The 16464-nt window shown below is 36.4% G+C and overlaps 1 long non-coding RNA gene across 1 annotated transcript; it reads right to left on the reverse strand.

Moving 5' to 3' along the window:
* Nucleotides 1-636: 636 nt before the first annotated feature.
* On the reverse strand, nucleotides 637-16457 carry LOC142161444 (uncharacterized). Its single transcript, XR_012693400.1, has 3 exons — nucleotides 16353-16457; nucleotides 5872-6657; nucleotides 637-4693 (listed from the first exon to the last, which is right to left on the reverse strand). It is a non-coding gene; the product is annotated as an uncharacterized LOC142161444 (long non-coding RNA).
* Between the last annotated feature and the right edge of the window lie 7 nt (nucleotides 16458-16464).

Below are 16464 nucleotides of genomic sequence, written 5' to 3' on the forward strand. Positions count from 1 at the left end.
CCGCTGCATGCAAAATAGATTGTAGGGGTTTGAGTCTGATTTTAGGAAGACCAGGAAGGAGGGAGTTACAATAGTCAATGCAGGAGATGATGAGTACATGTTTTAAAGTTTTTACAGTGTCTTAAGTGAGATATGTGCGTATTTTGGAAATGTTTTTTAGATGTATGTAACATGATTTAGATATAGAGTCGATGTGGGGAACAAAGGATAGTTGTGAGTCGAATATTACACCTAGGCAGCGAGCTTGCGAGGTGGGATTTATGGTCATGTTATCAACAGAAATAGAAATGTCAATTAGAAAGCTTCTGTTTCTGGGTGGGAATATTATTAATTCTGTTTTTGAAAGGTTGAGTTTGAGTTGGCAAGAGGGCACCCAAGATGAAATGGCAGGAAGATAGTCAGTAACGCGAGACAACACAGATGGTGAGAGATCAGGAGAGGATAAATTTGTGTATCAACCGAATAGAGATGATACTGCAATCCAAAGAAGCTTATTAGTTTTCCAAGAGAAGTGGTGTAGATAGAGAAAACAGAGGACCTAGGACTGAGCCTTGTGGTACTCCAACTGCTAAAGGAAGCGGAGTGGAGGTTGTTCCAGAGAATTAACACTGAAAGAGCAACTAGATAGGTAGGATAGGACAGTGTCTGGAAGACTTAGGAATTGTAGCGTCTGTATGAGAGAGTGCTCAACAGCGTCAAATGCAGCAGAAAGATCCAGGAGAATTAGAAGAGAGTAAATGCATTTAATTTTTGCTGTGACCAAATCATTGACAAATTTGGTCAACCCAGTCTCTGTGGAGTGTTGACAGTGAAAGCCTGACTGAGAAGAATCTAGTAGATGTTTGCTGTAACAAAGTGTGTGAGCCGAGTGTAGGCAATTCTCTCGAGAAGCTTGGAGGGGCATGGGAGCTGAAAGATGGGATGGTAATTTGAGAGAGAGTTTGGGTCAGAATTTTGTTTTTCAGAACTGGAGAAATCACTGCGTACTTGAATAGTGATGGAAAGATACTAGTAGTGTGAGAGAGATTACAGATTTTAGTTAGAAGTGGAATGAGCACAGGAGACAGGGATCTACCAATTTGTGAGGGTATGGAATTAAAGGGACAGGAAGTAGAGTATGAAGATAAGAAGAGAGTAGAGACTTCCTCTTCATTTGTGGGATCAAATGAAGTGAGGGTGCTACAAAGGAATTTAGCTGATTGCTTGTTGAGGGAGATGATACCATTTTATGTTAGATCTTATCAATCTTGTCCTTGAAATAGGAAGCAAGATACTGGGCACTGATGGTAGTTGGAGGGTTTGGGGTGGGAGGGTTTAGAAGAGATTTAAATGTGTTAAAAAGGCGTTTGGGGTTAGAAGCCTGAGCATAGATGAGAGAGTGGAAGTATGTTTGTTTTGCTGTGTCCTGAGCTTTTTGATAGGAGTGGTGGATAGCAGTGTATGTGATAAAATCATTAGCGGTACAAGATTTACGCCTATGATGTTCTGCTTTACGAGAAAGTTTTTGTAGATTCCGTGTTTACTTTGGTGTGCTATGGTTGACAACAAAGTCTATGAGGCGTATGAAGAGTTGCTGGAGCCACTTGATCAAGTGCAGTTACTAGGGTTTGATGAAAATGAGGTACTGCCCTATCAGCGGAGGAGAAAGTAGAAACTGGGGAGCAAAAGTGTTAAAGAGAGAGGGGGAAAACTGTTGAAAATCAATAAAGTTTATATTCCTGTGGATATGAGGAGGCTTGGAAGAGTTTGATAGCAGGAAGGTTAAAAAACTGGGGTGAGCGATTAGCTAATAAGGTGATGACCCATGAGAGGGAAAGGAGTGGTAAAGAAATCAGAAACTGGGCATAGTCTAGAGAAATCAAGATCAAGACAGTGACCATCCCAATGACTAGCGGATTCAATCCACCGGGAAAGGTCAAGTGAGGAGGTTAGAGATTAGTCTTGAAGCAGCATTGGAATGTGGATTAGCAATTGGGATGTTGAAATCACCGATGATGGTGGGGATGTCAGAAGATATAAAGTGAGGGAGCCATGCAGAGATGTGTTCAAGAAATTGTTGGTGTGATCCAGACGGGCGATAGAGCACAGCAACACATATAGAAAATGGGTTAAAAAACAATATGTACTTCAAAAGATATGAACATTTGGGACATATGGGACATTTGGTAGAACTGTGAAAGTGCACTGTGGGGAGAGATGTAGTCCAACCCCACCTCCTTGTCTGCCTCCAGGTCTGGGGGTGTGGGTGAAACAGAGGTCACCATGTTAAAGGGCTGCAGGTGAGGCAGTATCTGATTGAGTGAGCCATGCTTCTCTTATTGCCAGAAGGTTGAGATTGTTTGAGAGGAAGAGGTCATGTAATTTTTTTCTCTCCACTGGTAACTTCCCATCATTATACAAGTACGCAGTGACTACTCCTATTCTGAATCACATCTCTCAACTCTAATGCCCCCCCCCCAAGCTTCTAGAGAGACTTGCCTACACTCGCCTCACATGCTTCCTTTTCGCAAGCAACTTATTGGATCTGCTTCAGTCAGGCTTTTGGTAGCAACACTCCAGAGACTGAATTGACTAATGCTGTCAATGATTTCATCATGGCTAAAAGCAAAGGCCATTACTCTCTTCCAATTCTCTTGGATCTCTCTGCTGCATTTGACACTGTTGTCCAATCTTTTCTCATACAAATGCTACAATCCCTGGATCCACCTCTGCTACACTTCCTTTATCAGTTGGAGTTCCACAAGGCTCAGTACTCGATCATCTATATCATCTCTATCTATACTACTTCTCTAGGAAAACTAATAAGTTTCTTTGGATTTCAGTATCACCTCTATGCAGATAATACACAAATTTATCTATCCTCTTATCTCTCATCATCTGTGTTGTCCTGCGTTACCGATTGTCTTTCTGCCATTTCATTTTGGAAAAACAGAGGTAATAATATTCTCACCCACCAACAGAAGTTGCTTACCTGAAATTTCTATTTCTGTTGACAACAAGACCATAAATCAAACATCGCAAACTCGCTGCCTTGGTGTGATCCTTAACTCAGAACGATTCTGTGTTCTCCACATTAATCATGTTGCATACATTTAAAAAACATTTCCAGAATACGCACATACTGTATCTTACAAAAGACAATGCAAAAAACTTTAATTCATGTACTCATCTTCCGTACTGACTATTGCAATTCTCTCTTTACCGGTCTTCCCCAAAACAGACTCTCACCCCTACAATCTATTTTGCAACCGCTAAATTGATTTGCCTTGCAAATTATTCTTCCTCAGACTCTACATTGGTTGCCTGTTTTTTACTGGATCCAATATAAAATACTTCTACTAACCTACAAGGCCATCAACAAAACTGCACCAACATACATCTCCTCACTTGTCTCAAAATATCTCCCAAATCGACAACTCCGTTCTGCACAAGATCTCAGTCTCTCATCCATATTCATTACGTGCTCCAATTCCTGGTTATAAGACTTTTATTGAGCTGCACCAACTCTGTGGAATTCCTTTCCTTCCACAATAAGACTTTCCGCTGGTCTACAAACCTTCAAGCGCTCTCTGAAAATCCACCTCTTCAGACAAGCTTATAATATTCCTTAACCACCCTCTTAACTTCAACATTTACACAATTCACCCAAGACAACAACACTGACCCCCTGTTCAACTTTGCTGTATGACTGGATCATATAGCATAGAAATCATTTTACCTTTGCAACCTGGTTGAACTGAAATGCAATATGTAGACTTAACCTCATGTATCTAACTCCCATTGCCCCATAGATAGTAAGCTTGAGAGCAGGGCCTTCTTACCTCTTTGCTGTATTACCCAGTATTGTTTGTTACTGTGTTTGTCCCCAATTGTAAAGTACTACGGCAATTGCTGGCGCTGTATAAATAAATGTTGATGATGATGCTACATAGCAATCGTGTTGGTAACAAATAAAAGTTTTTGGTACATGTTTGCAAGTTGGACCTAAGTGTCTGAGGGGTGGGTCTGTTGTCAAGCGGATGCATCTGCTACTCATTCAGACTTAGATGTATCTTAAGCTCTCACTCTAAATAAGGTCCAATATATCTACTGTGCTATCTTTCAGTCATCTACCAGTTTTCCATGTGAGAGGGAAGGTGCTTCTCTAACAGGGACACGGGGTGAGTGACAAGATTGTAGACTTGCTTTGCAGAAATGCACTGTGTGGGATTGGAAAATGTTTAAAAGGCACAGGTCCAGTGATACTAAGGTAGCCCAAAAGACTGCATTCTGAGTTTTTTGACCTTTATAAAATCCAGTTAGAAACACTGTCCTAAAAATGTTAAATGAGTTTCAAATGTTTGTAATGGCATAGTAGGTAATAGTTTATTTAAAGCAGCAATCCCACATAAAAGATACAATTTTCTTCTTTAAATAGCAAGTTAAGTAACCTTTTTAAACATGCATCTGACATTTTTCTCAGCTATCCTCCTACAAATCATTTCTTTTCAAATGATCTCTGACTGGCAAACAAATGGCTGGCGGACACAGACAGTCAGTCTCAGCATGTCATGTGAGGGCAAAGGGGGAGAAGGAGGATGTCACAGTGCAGACAGAGCTCAGAGGGGCGTTCCAAAGCCTCTCTGCTCTCTGCATGATGTGCAATGTAACTATGGTTGTCATGGTAGTCCAAAATCAATTCATTAATACCAGCCTGAAGAAAAAAAACAAGAGAAAATGGTAAATACCAACATTCTTCTTATAGCTTGCCAAAGCGATTTATGTTAAAAAAAGAACCACCTGATTATTTTCATGGGATTGCTGCTTAATCAGAGCTGCAGTTTATAGTCAGGCTAATTATTAACTGAGTACATGGTTCATCTCAGAAAATGAAAATTTTTGTTTTTTTGCAGTCCTTTAAAATCATACAGCAGTGTCTTGTTTCACAATGCTTTACATTATTTATTATTTATTTAATTTTACATAAATAGTAACCCATGATTTCATTATCTCAAAAGAGCACCTTTCAGGTCATGCCTGGCATGAAATTAGGCTATCAAAAAAATTACAATATTTATTATTAAGATCTATTTAAGAGGCATTAAGTGAAACATTTCAACATGATAAATATGTATTTTGATTGATTATATTTAAATAACTTTTATAATCTCAGCTTTTGCAGGCCGAAAGCTGCCATGATAAGCTTCTCAAAGTGAGTAGTATTGTGCTATAAAAATTGAGATCAGAAATGCTGTGCACTGATTGTCAATTTAAATGAAAGAAGATATATAAAAACATGTTTAAAATAAGTCTGATGTAGCAAACATTGCTGATTAGAAAGCAGTTATTCTATTGATTAGCGGTGAGTTATAAACATCTAGAGAAATAAGGCAGCAAATTGTAAGCAAGCATCTTCTGGATGTTTTCTGAATAAACGGTTGTTCTGATACTTACCATTGAAAAACAATGCTAGATAAAAGCACAGACAGAACCTTCTACTTTGCTCTCTCTTTAAACAGAGGATTAGAGTATTAAAGCCTCTGCACACTGCATGCAACATCAAAATTGACATAAAGTAAAAAACAAACACTATTTGCTTACATTCTTTTTTGGACTATTAAGAGTGTTTAATAGGCTTTAAAAATGCTTAATTAATGCTAAAATGAATGCATGTGAGTTTAAAACCTAAAGAAATTTAGGTTGTAGAGTTCAACCTTGCCTTCAAAAGAATCTGTACTTTCACTCTCACTTGCATGCACTGTACGGCAAGGCACTTCTCCTGTTTTGTGACCTGGAATGCTCTGTCAAAATACTAGGGAACAAGCAATCTCTCTGCCATGCAATGTGTTTTTTACTATAATAGTGGTTTACAAGGATAAGTGAGCAACAAACCAGTTGTTGGCATTGATGCGATGCGTGTTTTGCTCCTCTATGTTAGTCTCCACCGCTGGTAGTGTATCCTCAAGGTGGTACAGTTGTATAGATGTCTTTCGTTCTGATTCTGGTTCCATGGGCGTGCTCTCATCCTTGTTCTCATTAGTTTCATCTATGATGCTGGATGTATCACTGCAGTCTGTCCCAACTAAAGTCTTCTTGCTGTATGTGATGACACTGAGTGGGTCCTCAATTGACATAACTAAGGTACACATGACTGCTCTAAGTCCAGCAAGTTTACAGGAGAAATAATCAACTGCTACAGAATAGGCTGAACAAATACCTGTGAAAACTACTAAACAGATTTATGCAGTTATATAATTTATTAATAAAAGTACCGGTAAACCCTAAATGGGAAAGGTCTTTTTACTTGAGGTCAGTAAAGATCTCATCATGAAGCAGTGTCTACAGCGGTAGTGAGAAAACCAAGTGTCCTTGTGTTTAGAGATCAAAGAGTAGAGAAACATGAATAGCTATACCTATTAATAATAAATGTTCACTATAGTAATTTAAATACATAAATTTACTTAGTAGGGTTGATTGCTTCCTGTCTGCTATTACTACATCCCAACTATTATAGAGTAAGACTAAATGGATAATTTATGCTATGTTTACTGTTACAGATTTTTCCTTCCTATGCTATGACATTTGGTTAGGTAAATTGCAGTTCCAGGCATTACGCAGAGATGTCAGAAAATCCACTCTGTGAAGGTCTGAACTTGGATCCAATGAATGTTGTTTTCACTATGAGTAAGAAGAAAAAAAAGTCACAAAAACAAAGGACTCTAGCTGAACAACAACATCTTTCAATATAACTTTTCATTTTATTAAACAGCTTTGCATTATGTACTTGTGATTAAAAATGCAATCAATATTGATTAAACAGGGGGGACATAAGCAACTAGGATAAATTTCCCATAAGAATCTTCACACCACTTCTACTAGCATAGCCATATAGACCTCAGACACAGTAGCCAACACAAATTGTATCTTCTGGTGTTACATGGGGAAAATTAAATGTAATCTACACTCGATGCAGGGGGGGGATCAATTGCAGTTGATTGGACAATGTGGTTCTCTGAAAGAAGAGATGTCTAAAGGCTTTATGTACTTTTTTTTCTTTTTTTTTTATAAAATATTAAGAGACTCTTAGTGGAAAGGCGAGTAGGATGTAAAACCAAGCAATGAGATGCTATGACAGATAATGAAGAACAGCATGAGAGGAGAAGATTGTCCAATGTAAAATCTTTTATTTTCATGGAATTTTAATTTTATACTTGAAAGATGGAAAAAATAGTTCATGGTCCTTACATATTTTGAACATACTTTTACCATGTTGCAAGTCTTATAAAATGTTTAAAAAAAAAAAGAAAAAAGAACAGGAGGTGGCGGTGCACAGCTGTTTATATGAGTGCATGGTGGTGTGGGTGGACAGAAAAGCTGAGCTGCAGGTGGATAAGGGATGTGGTTTAAAAGGGCCTCCTGAATCATAAGCAGCTTCAGCTATCACTCACCAAATGACTGGAAAATATGAACAGTCAGGAAAAGCAAGAATAGCACTTCTACACCATCATTTATTAGCCTCCCATGTACGCAAGGTCAGTTCTGGTTTAAAAACACTGTCAATCTTTAATGCTGGCCACTAACAAAATCTGCTCATTCAAGATTTCTAATTTACAGTCAAGAGTAAATCTAGCTAGAATGTGAAACATGACCTTCGCATAAGCAAGCTGAGCTGCAGGTCAGGGAGTGGGACAAAATTAAAAACACAGATTTAGAGTTGGGAGTGAGGCTAACTCAAATCTAAAGCATGGTGTTAGAGTAAACCTGCCCAGTATTTGTGTGCTATATGTAAAAACAGGCTCTACTTTACCGGCAAGCAAATAAAGATTATACCCTTTGCACTGTAACACGATATAGCCGGGTGCAAATTTGCACGTATTAGCTGGATCAATGAGTAAATAACATGCACAAACAATAAATTACAAAGGACAACCAAAGCACTCTGAATCATTTACAAACATGTTGGTAATTTGTGTAGATCTTCAACAATCAAATCTCTGTGCATATGGTAATCTGTCAATTCTAGGTAAAACATTCTTATCACTTTGCAAACTCCTCTTCATACTAAACAGGAAGGTCTTCACTGCCGCAAAACAAATACAGTATTGCAGTTTATGTATTTTAGGTTATATTGCTGATTCCAAAAAAAATCCCCCACAACTTCAAACTGTTTTTATTATGTGTGAAAACAATTTTGCATTATAACAACAAGGCTTGGAATCGCCGAAAAGCTACTGCACTCTGCATTAGCATTTTTAGTTTGCTATAAACACACACACACATTATATATATATATATATATATATATATATATATATATATATATATATATATATATATATATATGTATATGTATATCCAATTATAATTTAGCATGGATATTGTAAGTCACATCAGAGTTCATTGACCTGTAATTGGCTTGTGTTCTCATGGTCAAGGAAATCCAAGATGATTTGCAATATCCATAATAATTTCTTAATACACCGTCTTGCTACATTGGATGTTCTTTAAATGCATAGGAAAAGTTCCCTTATACTTTTGATGTATTTCAATATCGGTGGGATAAATACGCTGTGACAGGATGGACCGCCTATGCCACCCTGTCTGTTGTTGCTGGGAACCGGCTGGGCTTACTCTGCCACAGTCCTCTTTCGTTATTCCGAATACGCCGCAGTGGGAGGGGCCTGCTGCCACCACTGAGCTCCTTCTATGACACTCAGAACCACGTTCCTTCTGGGTAACTGACGCTGCTAGCGTACCTCGTTGCTGGTGTACCTGGGCTGGTACTCCTGACCTTTTACTATGAATCAGGGTTGCTGTGGATTCATCCCCCCTGACCTATCACATTGACCAGGGCTGCATGGGTAACAGGCAGAGCGGTGGTACTGGAAAAGCTTGGGTCCAACCTCAGATTCAGCCGGAGAACAGATTAGAGGTTGGGTCTAATCTGTAGGTCACAGAATTTTCAGCAGTGAAGATATTTGAAGCAAGCTGTTTATTTGCTCTCACTGGTTAGAGGTACCAATGATCAGGTCAGATGTTGAAATTAGAAGAATACATTACATGCTCAAACAGCTCACCTTTTATATAGTTCTGACATAACTCCTAGCAGGGGTAAGCCAGCCCCTTGGACCTATCTGGCTCCAACCCATCTAGAATATTTCCTCAGATCTCAGGATGTAATCTAATTTTGCATCTAACAATTGAACTTCCATATCAACTTGATTTCCATCAGATCTCAGGATGTAATCTAGTTTTGCATCAAACACAATTTAACTTCCACTTCACCCTGATTTCTTCAGATGTTCTGTCTCCATTGTTTAGAGTTCCTGTCTATCTAACACAAGCTGCATTCAAGGTAACGGCCCTTTGTTGTGCATTCAAGTGTTGGTCACTCACATTGAATAGACGTAATTAGCCTTAATGAGGACATCCTCTAGACTGCACAACAGACTTACAAATGCTTATCAGAAATCAAACATATACCTCAGATATGAATGCATTCCCTCTAGCAAGGTTACAAACAAAAGCAAATCCCTTTTCTGGTCAATACATTTCCTACTAAAAAAAGTGCAATACAATATCAAACATAAGTACATTTGCAATTATATAAATAAGCACCCTGCGCTATCTCCTTTAAACAAATTTATACCATAAGTTATTTATACGTGATCCAGTCACATACGCCCAGTGTTTATTTCTAAAATGACTTCCGTTTCCAAATGGGTTTTGCTTTTACGATATAATGGAATTCAGCTTCCCCTTTATATAACCTGATCTTCAGTCGATCACAGCTTTTTGTAGATGGATGCACATTTCTTTTATAAAGACTAAATCTTGGAAAAGAGTAAGAAGACAAGGACAGTGCTTTATCCTTTATTCTAAAGGACTGAGAAGACAAATTACTGTTAACTTGCACAGAGATAGTAAAAAACAAATCCGTTAACTATGTGGCAAGTCCAATTACCACTTTTTAAAGATGCAGCTCTTTTAAGCAGTCAGCAAAATATGTAATGCGGTACCCATGTTGTACTGCAAATTGAAGCTGGAATAGTGTGTTAAAGAAAGAGGACACCTCTAAAGTCAACGCGTTTCAACCCAGTGCAGGTCTTTTTTCCTTAAATCGTGGCCACTGTAATTAAAAAAGTTTTACATGTGTGCAAGAGATCACACAATATAAAACTAAAGGAAAACAGTATTATTACTTTAAAATCCTATATGTTCAGGGAAATACTAAAAAAAATAACTAATGATCGCTAAATCACAATGAGAAAATAAAATGTTTGTAGTATGAAAAACAATCAATCACATATAAATGATAACAGGTAAAAAACACACTGATAAGAAACCCCGACCAACCGGATGGTATCTTAATGTTTGTCAGCCTTGGAGGTAGTGAGCTAGATAGATAAACCTGGAAAGGTTTATTAGATAAACTGGAAAGGTTTATTATCCAACTCACTACCTCCAAGGCTGACAAACATTAAAATACCATCCGGTCGGAGTTTCTTATCAGTGAGGAACGATTATGCTGTAGTTGAACCACCTACATACGAATTCTCAGTTAGGATAATCCTTATTGAATACCATACATTATATTATTACCAGTTATGGATGGTGATAAGATCTATTCATGAACGGAAATTATTTATAAGAACACTACTTTGGCTGCCTTGATTTAAAGTTAATTATATCACTCAGCATGACAACGATGTAATACATTGAAACAGAGGCATTCATTTCATTATATTTCGAGTAAAATTGACTTGTATTTGAGGGGTTTATAAAAAGTACCAGATGAACTCAAAATAACCAGCATGATATTTAGTAACACTAACATCGGCACAGTCTAGCATTCAGTTGCTAGTTTTAACAGTATATGACTTATTGGTTCAACAATTATTTCATTTTGTGGTTTTTACTATTTCGCTAATTAACTTGATACCTAATAAAGATTTAAGAATATAAATATTTTTATATGCCTTTTGTCCTCAGAGTGCAGTTAGCAAATATGTTTGATGTTGAACTGGGGGCACAACTGTGTGGCATAACATGAACGTTTATTTGTTGGTCCCATTATTATTAATATCATTATTATATTAGCAGTTGTACATGTACATAAACATATATACACAGTGGTCAAAGTGGAAACTTAGAAGTGGCGATATGGAAAGTGTAAGAGAATAGTTTTACAATCAAAGCAGTAAAAGCAGTGGCTGTATGGCATACCCCCTTATACCAGCTCACGTCCACCACTGTAAGTAAATGTCTATATTATATATATTTATTTATTTATATTATATGTATACAACTGGCACACCTGGTCTTGACTAGATTTTAGCCGGCACACTGATAAATAAAAGTTGCTGACCCCTGCTCTAAATGTTATCTATCTGTTAAAATGCCAATGTGGCAGCCAGTATGTTGGTAAAACCATTTGTCCATTAAAAACAAGACTGGATGAGCACATACTCTAAAAAAGGGGTTCACTAAGCACTCCGTTTCTGAAAATTGTAGAACAAAACACGACTGCTCAGTTAACTCTTTAGCATATTTTATGGGTATAGATTAGTGGATAAGAATTGGCGTATTTTTAATACCACTACTGATCTAGCCAAAAAGAAATGGGTTGGACTTCTAAATTAAAAACCTTACAACTAAACGGCTTAAATGCCGACTTTGAATTTAATGTGGTTTATGTAAAATGTATTTCATTAGTGTGCTATGATATCATTGTTATTTAACTTATTGTCTATATTTAATTTGATATTTCAAATATTGTTTTATGACATGTCATCATTTATGTGATCATTTATTTTCCATACTACAAACATTATATTTTTACATTGTGATTAAGTGATCATTAGTTATTTTTTAGTATTTCCCAAAACATATAGGATTTTATAAGCGGTGGTAGTCAGCATATCGATGCCGACTACCACGACAATACTTACCCCGACGTGGTGAACCCGAACAGCTCCTTCCCGACCTGGCTCCAGGACGACTGCTGTGACTGGTGATTGCAAGGGATCGCGACCTATGAAGAATGCGAACAGTCTTGATGACGTCACTGCCGACCGTGATGCTCTTTTCCTTACTGTTAAGGTGGAAATGTAAGTATGCGGGCATACACAATGTACAACGCTAAGCAAAGTACATTGTGTATGCCCACATACTTATGTTTCCACCTTAACAAGCAAGGAAAAGAGCATCACGGTCGGCAGTGACGTCATCAAGACTGTTCGCATTCTTCATAGGTCGCGATCCTTTGCAGTCGCACGTCACAGCAGTCGCCCTGGAGCCAAGTTGTTAAAGAGCAGTTCGGGGTCACCACGTCAGGGCAAGTATTGTCGGAATAATGGCAACCATTATTCCGTACCCCACCCTTTAAAAGTAATAGTACTGTTCCCCTTTAGTTTTTATATTGTGTGATCTCTTGCATACAAGTAGAACATGTTTTAATTAAAGTGAATACGAATTAAGGAAAAAAGACTCACACTAGGTTGAAACGCGTGGTTTTAGAGATGGTCTCCTTTTAACGTACTAATCCAGCTATAATTATCCATTATCAATGTTTTCAACTTGAATTTGCAGTACAGCAAGGGTCCCGCATTGTATCTTTTGCGGACTGCTTAAAGCCAATGCATCTTTAAAAACGGTAATAAGACTTGCAACATTGTTAACAAATTTGTTACTAACTGTCTCTGTGCAGGTTGCCTGTAGTTTGTCTGATCATTTTCCTTTTACGATAAAAGATAAAACACTAGACGAGCTGTCCTTGTCTTCTTTCAGATATGTACTCTTATAGAAGAAGTGCGCATTCATCTACAAAAAGTTCAAATTGACTGAAGATCAGGTTATATAAAGGGGAAGCTGAATTCCATTACATCATACAAGCAGAACTCTTTTGGAAAAAACACTGGGCATATTTATCCCACCGCTATTGAAATACATCACAAATGTAAGTACACTGCATGAGGGGGATGTCATAATCTTGTTGTTTAATTGGAACTTTTTCTATGAATTTAAAAGACATTCAATATAGCAAAATTAACTATTAAGAAAATGATACTTTATTTTTTTTTTCTCAGTCTGTTTTGTTTCATTATATTTTGTTTGTATTGCACTATATGTTAGTTTTAAGGTCTTAGTGCTTGCGCCACTAATTATCCTATTTTTGTCAAGTACTTAAACCTGTATTGTGCTAGTGCGCAATCAAACCCAATCAAATTATACAATCAGATTGTATAACATTCAGATTGGAATTAAATATAAAATTATATTTTGTAATGCAATTAAATTGTTCAGTTCTGTAATTATTCAATTATTCACTTTATGAATGTTTTTCTAAAGTAACAATATTTGCATGTATTGTTTAATATTTTAATTTACTTAGATGCAATACAATTTATTTCTGATTGGACTTGTAAAAAAAATCTGTGCATTTATTACTTCTCATAAATTATGTGCTCAATCTTTAAATATATCATGTGGCTATTAGAGCTTGGATTGTTGCCAGACAGAAACAACTGTACTATGAAGCAATGCAATGGAACTTTATATTTACAATGTGATCTATTCTGTATGTGTAGACCAATGTTTGCCCCCCCTTACTCTTTGCATTTTTTCTGTTTTCTCTTTTAACTAGTAAAATAGTAGTTTTCACCTGAAAAAATATTCCATATAACATGTAGATTATTTTATCATGTTTGGGTGCTGGAGAACCGAATACGTCTGGTCCTCTACAAAAGAGCTTAATGTAACCTTTTTAACCTGATTGGATCACAGTTTTATTTTTGTTCTATACAGTAATGTACTAAATGTATGATCACAGAAAAGAATGAGCAGAATGATTACCTGCAGTTAATTTTTCTGCCATAAGATGGCACTAACTTTTTTTTCACCAAATGTTTTCAACAGGAGAATCAACACACATATTACAACAGCTGTATTTAAAATAAAGCAATGTTTAATGCCTACAGTATGTTTCATGTTTTAAAAATGCACAATGAGTAAATTACACTTTAATATACATACCTGTAGATAAAAAAATAATAATAAAATGTAATCATTACATTAAGCATAGATATGTATACTGTGGAGTGTTTATTGTGTGTTTCCAGTGGGAAGATGGCTAAATATATTTGTTTTAATATTTAATCCTATTTAGTTTTTAAACTGTGAAATATATAATTTTGGTAGTTCTATTCTATATTAACTTAATTTAATATATTTATAATCAATTTAATTTCATATATTCTTTTTTGAGTTTTGTACAATGTTTTTCTTTAAATCATTGTTTATTTTAACTTTATTTATATATCACTTGTATTTTTTATACTATCCCTTACCCCTTTGCTTTTTCTGTATCCACAATTTTCATTTTTATAAAATCAAGAAATAAGTTTAAAAAGAAAAAAAAAGTAAATAAATACAAGTGTACCCAAAAACATATAAGGCGTCTTTTAAAAAATTTTCCCCACAAAAAGTGTAAGACATAATAAAATCAATACTTTATATTCATATACAACATACAAACTGTATATGTTTGAATACTGTATCTTTATAACACAATTGTATAAGATTCACCAAGTTAAGTTATGTTTTGTAGAGTTGCATTTCACTAAGCCATCTTCGCCTCTTGCTGTATCCTCTGGAAATCCATCTGTACTAATCCCTTGAATAATCACTCTTATGCAGACTGTCCAGAGCCACAAAAATATAGACCGCTCCTTCTTTTGGAGCCACGGGTGGGTGATGCATTACACGTTCTCCAGATATATAATTTTTAAATAATCTTTCAATTATTTCACTAATGTATTCATATGTGAGCTCTTCTTGAATATGTTGTAAAAATGGTTTGATAGCCATCTTACTAAATTTAAAGACCTCACAAAATATTTCAAGAACCACTTTGCAATAGCAGTATTAAACCAGGTCCAATTATGTTAAAATAAAAGGAGTGCTCCAATAGTTGGTAAAATATTTTTAAGGATCACACATGGTATTGTGCTTCCAATGAAATAAACTAAGACAATGCTTCTTTCTACCTCAAATAAATATAGGACATGTGAACGGATGGTTGCACATGAATAGAGGGACATAGAGAAAATAAACAGGTCAGAGCCCTAAACACTTGACATGATTAAGAGGTAAATAAAAATAATAATGTAGAGGGATAGAGAATGTCCCAGACAGGGCTTGGTAGATATTCTTTACATCTAGGAGACAACCCAAAAATGTAAGATCCAGAAATATTTTTCAAAATTTTAACAACTATAAACTAAAAAGTCACATGCCGCCAATGAATATGAATGGTGTATATAAAAATGTTATACACAGTATTTTTATTTATAATTGCTTGGGTTCTTCAAATACTGTGTACATATCAATGCTTTGAATGCATTCATCCCATGGGGAAAAAAGGATCTAGTCATGTTCCCAGTGGAAACACAAAAACACTCTACAATGTACTTTCTATGCTTAAAACAAGATCATTCTACGTCAATAAAAAAAAAAGGTATAGCCATCTTCAGACTGGAAACACATATAAACAGTCCCAAGGGTACACATCCATGTTTAAAACATGATCATCCCATGTAATTTTTATGTTATACAATTTACCATAAATAATATATTACCACAGAATAATATTACACCCTAAGGCAGTGGATTCCAAACTTTCTCAGTTCGAGGCACTCTTAGTGTCTCCATAATTTTTTCAAGGCACCCCTAAGCCAAAATATTTACCAAGAAGACCCTGCCTTGCTTACAAACAGCCCTATCCGAGGCACTCCTGTAAGATTGTCGCTGCACCCCAGGGAGCCACGGCACAAAGTTTGGGAACCACTGCCCTAAGGAATGTTATATATACAGGTTCAATATACTCCTTTATTATAATATGCTTCCAACAGACTCGGACTCTCTTTCTCTCTAGGATACTGCATTTCATATTGTTTATAATATTAGAAGTCACTTAGGAGTCTTACTCAGTTTTTTTTAGTTTATTCGTATCTATATTTAAAAGCTATATGTTTGTTGCAGCTTGTAATATCTGAAATTAAGATGAAAAGCTAAGCTACTACCATCAAGTGCTTTGGAGGTGAACTGCAGGCAATCATCCCAAGAATCCCTTTCTGTGATCATCCCTTTTACATAAATACACTACAAATTAGAAACTATTAGAAGAAGGCTCTTCTCAGTAATGATAGAGACATCTCGTATCGGCATAACAACCCACCACCCCCATTTTCAACAGAACCCACTAACCCTAATGTCCTCACACAGCCCCTACCTTCGCCTACACAAAGAGCAGACATGTACATGTACACGTACACAGGAATAACAGCACACAATCTAAACAGCTAACACACCACCTGAATCGCCGTTCTTTTCTTGACAGTGATAACACAACACTTCTAACGTCACTCGCAGCAGTCTTTCCCCATTGGCTGGATTTCTGAAGTAGGAAAAGGAGAAGGAATTCGA

This window comes from Mixophyes fleayi, chromosome 6 (assembly GCF_038048845.1).
Source record: "Mixophyes fleayi isolate aMixFle1 chromosome 6, aMixFle1.hap1, whole genome shotgun sequence".
Taxonomy (NCBI): domain Eukaryota; kingdom Metazoa; phylum Chordata; class Amphibia; order Anura; family Limnodynastidae; genus Mixophyes; species Mixophyes fleayi.